This window comes from Anopheles darlingi, chromosome 2 (assembly GCF_943734745.1).
Source record: "Anopheles darlingi chromosome 2, idAnoDarlMG_H_01, whole genome shotgun sequence".
NCBI classification, from domain to species: Eukaryota; Metazoa; Arthropoda; class Insecta; order Diptera; family Culicidae; genus Anopheles; species Anopheles darlingi.
In genome coordinates, this window is record NC_064874.1 from 38,959,403 (window position 1) to 38,971,395 (window position 11,993).

Genomic DNA, 11,993 nt, shown 5'->3' on the forward strand with positions numbered 1-11,993 from the left:
CAATCAAGAGGTCCGTAGGATCGACCGGATTGTGATCTGTGAAACCGACACGGTGGCTGTAAGGAAAGGGTGAGTTAATGAAGGGGAGGGTGATGAGGAGATACAGAGAAATATATATACACGTGCATATATATATACACATACATATTATACGTATACATACAACTACAAAACGTACACACAGACCCGGAGACCAAAAGGGAAACGATATCTTAGCACAGAGAGTAGTGAATGGGTTGGTATCATGCGTGCGATGCGTACTTTCCGATTACTTTCGATAAATCGGTTCATTGCCTTCTGGAAACTAAGTAGAAAGTATATTTTCAAAAAAGAAAATCATAAGTAGCTCGGAGTGAGGAACAAGATTTGGGAAAATCCCTAACCAAAAGAACGTAGAACAAAAAGAGTAATGATGCACCTGCTTGAACGGGCATTATGAGTAAAACACTATGTACGAGAATGCTCGAGCCTAGATCGAGGGAAAAGAACAATAACATTTCATCGGTGGCAAATAATGTTGGGAAGGATGCGTATCCGAGATACATTATTGAAATCAATAGGGCAGTGCTACTAGACATCCTTGGTCCCAACAGATGATAAGAGACACAGTGGAATTAGGTTTTTCTTTGCATTTATGACTAACGGTATATTGAGGAGGAGGGTAGTGCATAAGCTATCTGCCTGCCTATCAGATGCCTTTTCAAATTGTTTTGTCGAATCCAATGCTTGCCATGATTTGTCTTATTTCCTGTATGATCATATTTCCTGTATGATCACTTTCGTTGGATCTCAGCAGTCTACGTGGATGGAATGAATGGAACCAAACACATAACCAAGGCTTCCTCGTGGATGCATTGTCATCCCGTTTTTTGAAACTTGTTATCGAGCAGGTTGACCAACTACCGGAATCCTCGAGAATCTATAATCCCGTATACAAATGTGTCATCCTTTGGAATGCTTTTACAAATCAAAAAGAAACATAATTCATTCAGACATACATAAGCATCCGCTGGCTCTTCTTTAGTCCGTAACCTACACATAACCAAATGATCCGATCGGTCTGCTTCGGGATGATACTTTGTTGGTTTTCTGACATCCCAAAATTTTCATCGGTATTTCAAAGCCTCGGAGAAGAAAAAATGCTGTCCCTCTGACTTGTTTAAGACACCGATTTAGATTTTTTTTGAGAAATCGACGACCTTAAATAAAATCTGCCGACCGTGCGCCTCCATTACTTGAGTTAAATTTCCTTCGCTGATTTGAACATTTGCATAGTAAAAAAGCAAGTATGAGCAAACTGCAAATTCATATGTCGTCAACATTGGTAGGAAGTGGGCGAAGAGAAGATAGGGTTAAATTATTATCATCAAACAACAGAAGAAACAAAAACTAAATTCGACGTAACTTGCCTCGGAACCGACAGATCGTTCGTCTAAAACAGAGAACATAGATGCCGATCGGTGAAGGGCTAAAACTATGTTGGAAAAGAAGAGCAATGTAATAAATAAAGGATCATTATTACTATTATCGGTGGGTGACTCTTTGATTGATAAAATGATTAACAATTGTTTTTGAAAGAAATGGTTTTTGGCGTTAAATTTGTGCTTTCACCTTGTTCCAAGAAGCATACAGCGTCTCGATTCATTTGAAGCTACAACATATTTGGTTGGATGACAAATTGCGAATTTTCACCACATGTTTATTTACGGCCACGCTAGAACGGAGTAGGATTCCGGATCCTCTTGCTTGCCGCTAGGACGTCCAAGAAAAATTATATCTTCGTGTTCATACTCCATGCTACTAAATGCAAATTATAAATCGGTAGCTACATTAGTTATTAGTTTCGATGATGCCGTGCTGTTAGCTTGGGTGGAAAATATAAAATTAACCATTTGCAGGTACGTCGTAATGCGAGAAATTGGTTGTCATTTTAATAAATCGAATTTGCCGATGATGGATGTGAATTGCAGCATGCATTTGACAGTCGCCTTGTAGAACGATGACGAAGAGTTGCGTTTCTATGGAGCAATGGTGCCAATCGTCTTGAAATTGGCATTTCGATTAAATTTTGTTTAGTCCCTCGCACTTATCGATGCACTGTTTGCTTCAATGCAACTTCTTCTGCTTGGAACCACTACTTTAGACCCAACTCATTTCATTTTCTTTCAATTCTTTGTCCACTTCGGAGTTTATTGGATATCCAAATCAGAGTTATTGGACAACCTCAGCATAGCTGAATGCATTTTAAACTAATTACATCATAGAACAGCTGATATGTTGATAAGAGTATACTTATAGTATTGTCAGTGTATTTTTAGAAATGGAGCAAATAGCAGCCTAATAGTGTGGTGCCAATCGACCGATGAAATTAAGTTGTTTTAAAGGGGATTTTGTTCTTAACATTTCGGGTTCTTCTCTTTCTACTGTTTTTCAAAGCTCCGTCCATTATTTTCCATGCGATTCCATGTGAATATCTGGTGCAAGTGGGTGGATTTGTGACACTGATTTATAGCATTCTTCCCGGTTGATGTTGTTTGTTTCAAAGCATACTCTTTCATTGTGCTTTCAAGTGAATTGGATGTGAGGTAATGAAATATAGAACTTAGTTCAATGCGATGAAAAATATGTTTTTTGTTATCCGTTGTCTCTGTTCTCGAATGTCGACAACGAACTGGACCATAAAACTAAGCGGTAAAGAGTGATCTGGTATAAAACTGTATTATAAGACACCTGCGGAATGTGAAATGATATTCATATTTGTTTTGAATCTATAGTTTAATTAAGACGATGACCTCTACTCTAATAGTTAATAAAGGAGCGAACCTGGAAAAAATGGTCTTATAGTGAAGCTTGGTTTATTGCAAATTAGAAAAGCGTATAGGTATCGTTAGAAGTCAATGTTTCAATTAAAATAAAAAGGGAGAAATTCTTCGAACGAGAGCGAGCAATCGTTACCTTAGTATTTCGGCAATGAATGGAATGATCTTTTTGAAATCATTGAATTTATGTAACGACCATAAAACTTGCGGCCAAATTATTGCGAATTAAAACAAAACGACGACACTGCTAAGTACCGGAAACTCATTGTATATGTAGTACACATAATAATTCGTCATGATAGACCAGAATCAGCCGAAGGCAACCAAGTGGAATGGCAATGCGTTATCGGAACTATCTTAAATCAAATTTATGGCAGTACGATTGATTATTTAGATTGGTTATCTTTGTTCATAAATATCATTGCCATTGGTAATTGTAAAGTGATTACTTTATTCCCATTTGCATTGTAATAAAGTTTTTGTTTTCTCTAAAATGCCTTTTTTCATCCCATGGAGCAGTTCCCGCTGCGTACTCATGGTCAGTTCCTGCTGCAGCCATTGCATGGCAGACGTGGTACATCTGCTGATTGCCGTTGCAAATGCGACATAAAACCATTTGCTTACCTTTAATCATTTGGTGCAAATTTGCATTTCATGCATCGTTATGAATAATCAAGCGCAGCGTGACACAGACACGGTGGCACAAAATTTCGTTCGTCGCGTACGGAACACCTCGCAATCCATAAGGCATCCTCGGTATGAGGCTGTTGCGGTCCTTGGTCCTTGGTCCTTGGCTGCCAACCGGTTGTTGTTTTAAATATTTATCCAAATCCACCGCGATTTGTCGTACGGATTGCAAAGAGGACGCGTCCTTCCCGTGTGGCTTTGTAGGTGTGTGATAACCGACGGTTGGTTTGTTGTCCAAAAACCACATTTCCGGTGCGATGCAGCGAAACGACGTTCAATGTTTACGCATCCAGCAGCCAGCAGCATCATACCACGGTCGACTTTGCCCGAAAACTTGCCACAAAAGGAAGATAATAAGATGTGCACGAACACTCGCAGCAGTGGTAGCAGAAACAGCGGCAACAGCAGCAACAGAAATTCCGGCGCTACCTACCACCTACCGGTGGAATATTTGCATTTGCCGCGTTACTATTCCACGGGCCCACACAGCAGCTAATCGGTTACCACAAGAGTGTGCAAACAAGCTTGGAGGCGACCAGCGGCGGTTCTCGCGCCTTGGTGCCCACATCAGACATGTTAGAATTTGCGTTGTAAATACCGGGCGACAACATTCGTTCCCACACAAGCCATACGAATGGTCCCTCCTGTCGGGGGCCCATAATTTCTCTCACTAGAGGGAAAAAGTTGGCCCAGCTAGAACGGTTTGATGGTGCGATTTCGGAGCGGGCCGAGACCGATGTACGGTGTTTGTGTTGGCTATGCTGGTAAGTGATATATCATCACATACGACCAGGTGTTGCCCCGTGGGTTTGCAAATTGTCTCGCACGAGCCGCGATCGTTAAAGGATGTTTAACGCATTTGGTATGGAGTAAAAACGCATGAAACTAGCGCTGAATGCATTGAGGTAGGTGAGGAGTTGCTTCAAATTCTTGAAGGATTATGCCATCGAAGCTCTCTTTCTCTCATATTGGCTACGGGTTCTTAAAGTAATGAACAGTTGACTGACGAGAGTCTGCAAACTTGTTGAAAAAGATTAGGTGCAAATAACGCCAGCTTTATACAAATGTATTATTAATTGAAAGACATGTTAATAACCTGTACGTACGTTGATTACACCTAATCAGTCCACCAGTTCTCTGTGCAAAAAGAACAGACCGTAGTGGAATCTTTTCGGATGCTTATTTGCTGCGGATGCGCATAGTTTAATAATCTTTTTTTATAAAACACTGAAAATATATTGTTCCACGTCGAAGTTAGATTGAAACGAAGCAAATTTTATAAGTGCAGGTATCTCTCATTCAAGCAACATCTTTATGTAATAGCGTGGCATTGATACCATCCTAGCGAGACTTAACGAGGAGACTAGAGATTTACTTTAAAACTAATGAATCAAAAATTATTTTCAATTAGCGACATGAAATTATGATGGTTTGAGAAATCTCTTTTCTTTATTCTGCAATGCTCGCTTTAAAGTCGGTTTTTGCTAATCATTTCCCAGTACTAATTACTAACGGATTGTGCTGTACTATCATTTATTTTTCATACCAACTTTATCTGTTTACTATCCCGTAAGTAAAGTACAATTTTCCCATCTTAACAGCATCTCAATCCTGCACTCAATGCAATGTGCCTCGGAAGCTTTCCATCGTAGAGAGCAACAACGACAACTAAAACTCACTGCCCATGAAATATCCACTGCTGGAAGTCTGTTTTTGTGCTGGTCTCGGCTTAGCATCCACCTTGTTTATGCTGCCAAAGTAGTGAACATGATTTTGCTCTCCAGCGTATCACAACGTGTGGAGGCGACGAGTAGAAACAAAGGGAAAAAAGAAAACCCCGATGTCATCTTTCCGATGTTTCGCTAATGTGTTCGGATCCAATACCGAGCACAGACACGATTCCGGTTGGTACGGATACGAATCCTGCATCCTATCACTATGCAGCGAAGGAGCATAGATCCCACTGTGCATGGTATACCATTGCTAGGAGTCGATCACAAAGCGACGGGTTTGTGAATGTGCGACAATCAATTCTTGTTTAGTATTATTAAGATATTGTTTCTGACCGTTCCAGTTACTCTGGGCAGTTGCAACCGATTCCCTCGAAACGTTCGCCGGATTCATTAGCTGGGATGGTAAACAGCTAGGTTGTGATTAGATGAACCATGACAAATAAAATTTAATAAAAAGATTTTCCTAAAAAAAATTCATCAAGTACCAAGTTGTGCAGTAAGCAGACTGAATTCGTACGAGGGGTTTTTATTTCAATAGCAAGATCTTTTCTAAACCAAATAACATTTGCCCGATGTTAGCACACAATTCCGTCGAAATAATTCAACCGCATTTCATGTTTCAATATGTATTATATTTGAAACAGAAGCTGATATCGAAGTCAGAAATGCGAGCCGTAACGATTACTACTAACCGCCAAACATCCCATTGGCTGTTTCGATCTGTGGTTTGATACACTGATCATCCTTATCATTCCTGGTTCTATGCTCATTTCAAAAGCTCTTAATGCACCGATAGATAACTGCAAACTAGGAAACGCTGTTTTTTGTCTGTATAAATACAAATCATGCAAATGATGCTGCTAGACCACTCCACCGGATCGTGTATCTAGCAAGATTTAGCGGGAAATGCGAATAAAATCAGCTGGGAGTGCGCCAGATCGCGGTTTCTCTCGGGTCATTTCTCACTTTGAAATAGATGCCCCGGTCGTGATTGTCCGGGTCCGTCGAAGCCGGCCGGTGTCCATCTGAACACTTCTCTTGTTTGACGGACGGTGCTTCTCGGTCGCGCGCTTGATGGAATGGGCCATTATCGTAGGAATCCTTTTTCGATTTTGGTACGATATTGAATAGTCAACAAGTACCAGTCGAACGGTCGTTGGTAGTGTACGATACACTCGACGCGGACCCACTTTAGGCTCCATTTGTGCCGATGAAAACCAAGTTCGCTAACGAAGCATCTGATGTTGATCTGCCACCGTTCGATGCTCTGATCTAGCCCCTGTGTGGAACCCGGTGTGTAGTTCGTTTCGCGTCGCTTTGCCTGCATGCATCGCTATACTACGCCACTTTTGATGTTGAAGATCGGCAGCGGTGCTGCGGTACCGCGCTACCGTGTTGTGATGGGTTGCATCGCCCTTTTGAAAGGACGACCGATCACACGAATGTATTAGCATCGATAAACAATTTATCAAATGGAATTGGACCGAAGTGCCCGTCGATTGATGGCAGCTATGCCGCGAGTATGAAGAGTCGACCTATACTGCCCACATTCCAGCATCCCTAGCACACCACAAGAAGGAATTTGCCGGGCAGCCATCGGTGAAGTGATGAATCAATAAACATTTAAATCACAAATTTTCTGCCCTTTTTTATTTCCACACGACGTTCGCTAGATGTTTTCCACCATGTTTTGAAAAGATTCTTCACAGTAAATAATGTGTCAAAACCAATAAGTTTTCAGTAATGATTAATGGTACCAGCGGGTGGTTTTTGTTGGTAGCAAAATCGGAACGTTAGGGAGACGTTAATTACAATAACCACTGCGCTCAGAAGGCATTGAAGGAAGTAGATTGAGTAAACATTCTACATATTTATCATTATAACATGTTCAACAACAAAAGTTTGCAAAACGTATCGTATTTTATAAAAAAAAACTACTAATTAATCCATGTGTAGTATACGGGCAAGGAGCGGATATTTTCGCGCAACCCCTGGACCCGTAATTGTGTTTCCGTTTCCCGTTTACGTTGACATTTAGAATTACTTGCAACCATGGACCACCCCGCGGCTACATAGCTGATCTGGTCTTGACAATTGCTCACCAGATAAATTAAAATTACGGTGACATGTTGCTTGCTTACTTGGCAGCGCTTTTGCTTTGCGAACTTACCCTCAAAAATCCAAAACGAAAAGGACGCTAACTGTGGAGATGACAACAAAAACGTTATTTAATTGCTTTCCCTGGAAGGATGGGAGTTTTGCAGTGTTTGTTACAGCACGTAAATGAAGTAACGTTTAATTGTAACATCAACGGTGTTGAGTGGTGTAGGCCAGGAAACAAAACGCTGGCAAGGCATTTAATTGCAATATTCTGACTTTTATTTCCAGTATGAGAACGAATAACAGAGGGAACACAAGTCGCTGTTCATTTTCATCTCGACTTACTTTGCAATCATATAAATCGTCGAAATAATTATCATATTAACCATCTTGTTGTACGATCATAGCGGACTGTTAGTTTTTTCTACTGATTAAACACTGGTACTAGTTTTTCATTTCAACGAAAATGTGTTACTACATAAAAAGTACGAGGTGCACCAAAACAAACAAATAAATTTATCTACTGAGCAATGTTTTTTTTCTTCTGTCTATCAGCCGTTGTTTGAACCAGAGGATGAATAATTTATGATTATGCTGGTGTCATTAATCATGGCACTAGCGGATATCTGCCGGTGCCGCAAATGCACATCGTTACGGTGGAAAGATTCATTAAACGTTGCAGGTAACTGAGTCGAAACAGCGGTTGGGCGGTTGAAAACGGTTAGAATTCGCAATGTTTATACACCAAACATAATTTATCTTGTTGGTGTAAGGTTACGATCCGGCAATATGATTGCCTGCAATGATGATTGGAAATAGAAAATTTGGCGTCGGTCGTCGGAAATACTGTCGTACCTAAACAAGACATCGGCATGATAGGCAACGGTTTACCCAGCATTTGTCTCTACTATGGGCCAAAAGAAAGGAAATGTAATCCGTGTGTTTCTTCCGCGCTAGAATTGATTGTTTTAATTCATTGAAGACAATGAAAACCAAATTTGATCACCAATTCATATCACGTCTCATACGGAATTCTATGCGCACCCAATGACAGTTTTAGGGAATTTGATTCGGTCTTAGCCGTGGCTGCCTTTTGCAGTAAATTTGTGTTCTGTTGTGAGTTGGACATTAGCAAAAAGAGATATCTATCCACATCCTAATGCAAAGACTGACAAATCCGGACAATAATAGAATGTTTGAGGTCGTGCTTAAATGCTCGCATGAGTCTTTTATCTACCTCTACCCATTTATCGGTAATCGGTCGAAGTTTCAGTCAATCTCATCTCGAGCGTAGACTCTTGGCTTAATCCTTGTTGCTAATGCTGTACAGTTCATTTGCTGCTTGCCGGCTATGGTCAGTGCATTGTCCTGGAAGTTCGTAAGGGTGGTTGCAAACTCAAATGTCCACGCGTGGAGCATCTAATGTGAGCTGACTCTATCGCACTATTTTATCGACGACAGCTTTTCGAGTTTAATCGAACGATGGACTAGTTCACGTAAAGTTACTTCCCTGTAAAACAAAGCTTTGGTCGAGGCTCCGGAGTGAGGAGCACGATCGGTTCGATCATCAAGTTTGCAGTCTGTGTCCGTGTTGGAGAGTGAGATAAATCGACGCGACAGCTGTAAGGACATGGGCAGTGGCTTTGACTTCTGAGTAAGGAGAAAACCGTGCAACTTCCTGTTGCAAGCAAGTCCGACGGATAGAATGTAATGGTTTACCTCAGTCACGTCCTGTTTCGTTGTCCATTTTAAATGGACTTTCGAGAATCTCGTAATTAAATGTGCTGAGGCACACAGTGTAGCCAAATGGCTTCAGTGACCAATGTTTCGTTGGAATCTAGGAATTTACATACCGCAATGGGCAGTACGCAGCACTTACTCAGTGCCGGAATAACATTTTATCAGACTTTTAAATTACCGGTAAGAACAACCCACATTCGAACGGTGTACTGCGATATGAACAAGCAATGATTCATAGTGAAAGCGCGAGTCTACGAAAGTCTAACAGTTGCATTAGAACGATGCCAGCATGCAAACCTACAGCCAAAAAACATCTAATGATTCCAATTAGCACTAATGATCTCAATTTGTTTGTCATTTCTGCCCCAAGGCGGTTCAGTATAGTTTTGCTGAAGGGAACGAAAAACTCCGGTACCTGGTATCCATTATACCTAGAGGTGTGACGATACTCGTGTTGCTGATGCTCCGTGATAATGCTGGGCCATTAGTGGACTGTGATGCGATGCGAAGCGTAACGTAGAAGAAAGCCAACATTGGGCTAAACCTTTTCGATTCGATGCGAGCATCGTGTTAAGATGGCGTAAGATTAAAATGAGATTACATTAACCAGCCTTCGAGGGGTGGTGGCTGGTCGTTTTGGGACACCAGCCCAGTACCATTAAATGAGTTGCATGTTTATCGGTCTACAATCTTTTCCCTCGCAATGGGGGAACGTGTGTCTTGATAATATGGAAGTTACCCTTACGATTGCAGCGGCGTTAAACGGTTCTATTTCGGTGAAAAATGTTTAATATTACTTCTACGAATTTATTTTTGTGAAAGTTGTTCAATCGAAAACACAAACATATGCTCGGGACCTTGTTCTACATTTATAGTGCTGCTTATGAATCAATAAATACACACACACACACACACACACACACACACACACACACACACAGCCATATCATGCACCTATTTGCATTCTAATCTCACGACGCGCATAAATACATCATATCAATTTATGCTAAATTCCACCCTCCGAGGCATGATATGAGTCGCCTCATCGTTCGGGGAGCATAAGCGATACCGATACCGTTCTAACGTGTACCGGCAAGATACCGGCGAATTGAAGAGTTAATCGAAATGGGATCGATCTCCCTTTTGGATAACAGCGCACCATGATGTATGTTTGTTGTGCGACTACATTATCGGATACGATAGATACTGCCGTCGGTCGATGATGTGGAATGAATTTAAACAAAATGGTCTTGATAGCTTTCGCAACCAATTGATCAGGCTGAATCTTGCCTTGCCTAGTGGCATTTCAAATTGCAAAATGGTAGTCGCTATCTATGGAAAATTACGATTCTCCGTAGAATGGTTACTCGCTTCCGTTGGTGTTTTATGCAAAAAAAAGGAAATGTGTAAATTGAATCGCTGTTTGTAGGAAACATAGCAGTTACACGATTGTTAGACTGCTAGCTAGCTCAACCAGCTAGCACAACCTCATCTGCACACGTACCGGCAGACAGCGTCTAGCGGAACAATCGTGTAGCTTCCAGTGGGACGCCTCGGTTTACCGGCTACGATTTAATTGAATTAATCTTCCCGGTAATTAGTTGCTTTCCGCGTCCACATCCGGAACCACGGATGGCATCTCCTGTTCGGTTGTTCCCTTTTTTCCTTTCTTCCATGACACAATCACGTACAGCACATGGCATTCTCGTCGTTCTGTTGCCAGCGCGTCCTTTGAGCTAAAATCGCATGGTCTACTTTCGAGCTTCCATTTCAACGGGATGCAGTCACTACTGATGGCACTGGGTGCAGTAGTTGCACTGGCCTACAGCAGTCATTAGACTGCACGGGGTGCGTTTCAGCTGGAGGCTAGAAGAAAGATAAATCAGGAAGACTCGTGCATTGCTCGTTAACGACCCAAGCTTATCGAGTGGAATCGCGGTTGCAATCGTAGGTATAGATATCGATTCTCCTTACATTGAAACAGAAAGGATGGATACTGTTCAACAACAGTATTGTAGTTGATTTTCTGACACGGCTTGTCGCTGATGATCCGGGGCGTTGATGAGCAATCATTCCAGCAATTAAACTGTCGTTGACATGCCGTCAATCGCGCTAAGCAGTGAGCTTATTTGGTAATTGTTGTTGGCCTTGTTTGGTCTAGGCTCAGCTTCATCATGAAAAATCCACTGTCAATGGTGGTTACTTTTACTCCCCACAAATGTTACCCGCAATTTTATGAATGGTTTATGCTCTGAGTTAAATTCTTACGAGACTGCTAGTAAAGTATAGTGACAAATGACAAAATTGAAGTTACGCCATGAATGACCATGAAACGGAGAACGGCAAGTCATACCAGCGGTATCGATCAATACAGCCCACAACCCAAGGTTTGTCGAATTTGGCACATATTTTATCGGGTAACATTTGTTCGACAAATTTTAATGAAAATACAACAATGTTCTCGTCCACTCGTCGTTCTCTGCCAAGGCCGATCGTGGTTACGACAAAACAAGGATGCAACATTATTCATCCGGACAGCCAAACATTGGCTCCGAAAAACATTTCCCTCAGCTGGTCAAACGAAACAAGTACCACTTCAGATGGCTGCTCGAGGGCTAGCAGCGAACAAGCTACACAGGGCTAAAGTGCTGCTATTCCACCAACAATTCGGGAGCCGGTGAAAATGAGTTACTGGCGAAAGTTTCCAAATTAAACGTTCAACTTTACGGTTCGACCGCGGTTCCGCGGTAAGGACTACTGATCTACGAACCCCGCGTTATGGACCGTTCTAGGAAGGGGATTGTGGTGGCTGGCGAGAACTATTACGGCCGTTCATTGTTAATGAGAATTATTTATGATGTTCCCGTACCACAAGGAGACTTCAGGGTAGCAAGTACAGCATTAGCGGTAATCT

At 41.7% G+C, this 11,993-nt stretch overlaps 1 protein-coding gene across 8 annotated transcripts in view; it reads left to right on the top strand.

Annotated features, from left to right (window-relative positions):
* Nucleotides 1-1,527, top strand: part of LOC125948607 (serine/threonine-protein phosphatase PP1-beta catalytic subunit) — a 29,013-nt gene extending 27,486 nt beyond the window's left edge. For all 8 annotated transcript variants that reach the window (XM_049674847.1, XM_049674845.1, XM_049674852.1 and 5 more), the window contains one exon: nt 1-1,527. This exon is cut by the window's left edge and continues 2,323 nt beyond it. The gene's annotated coding sequence lies outside the window, so the exon portion shown is untranslated.
* The last annotated feature ends 10,466 nt before the right edge of the window (nt 1,528-11,993 follow it).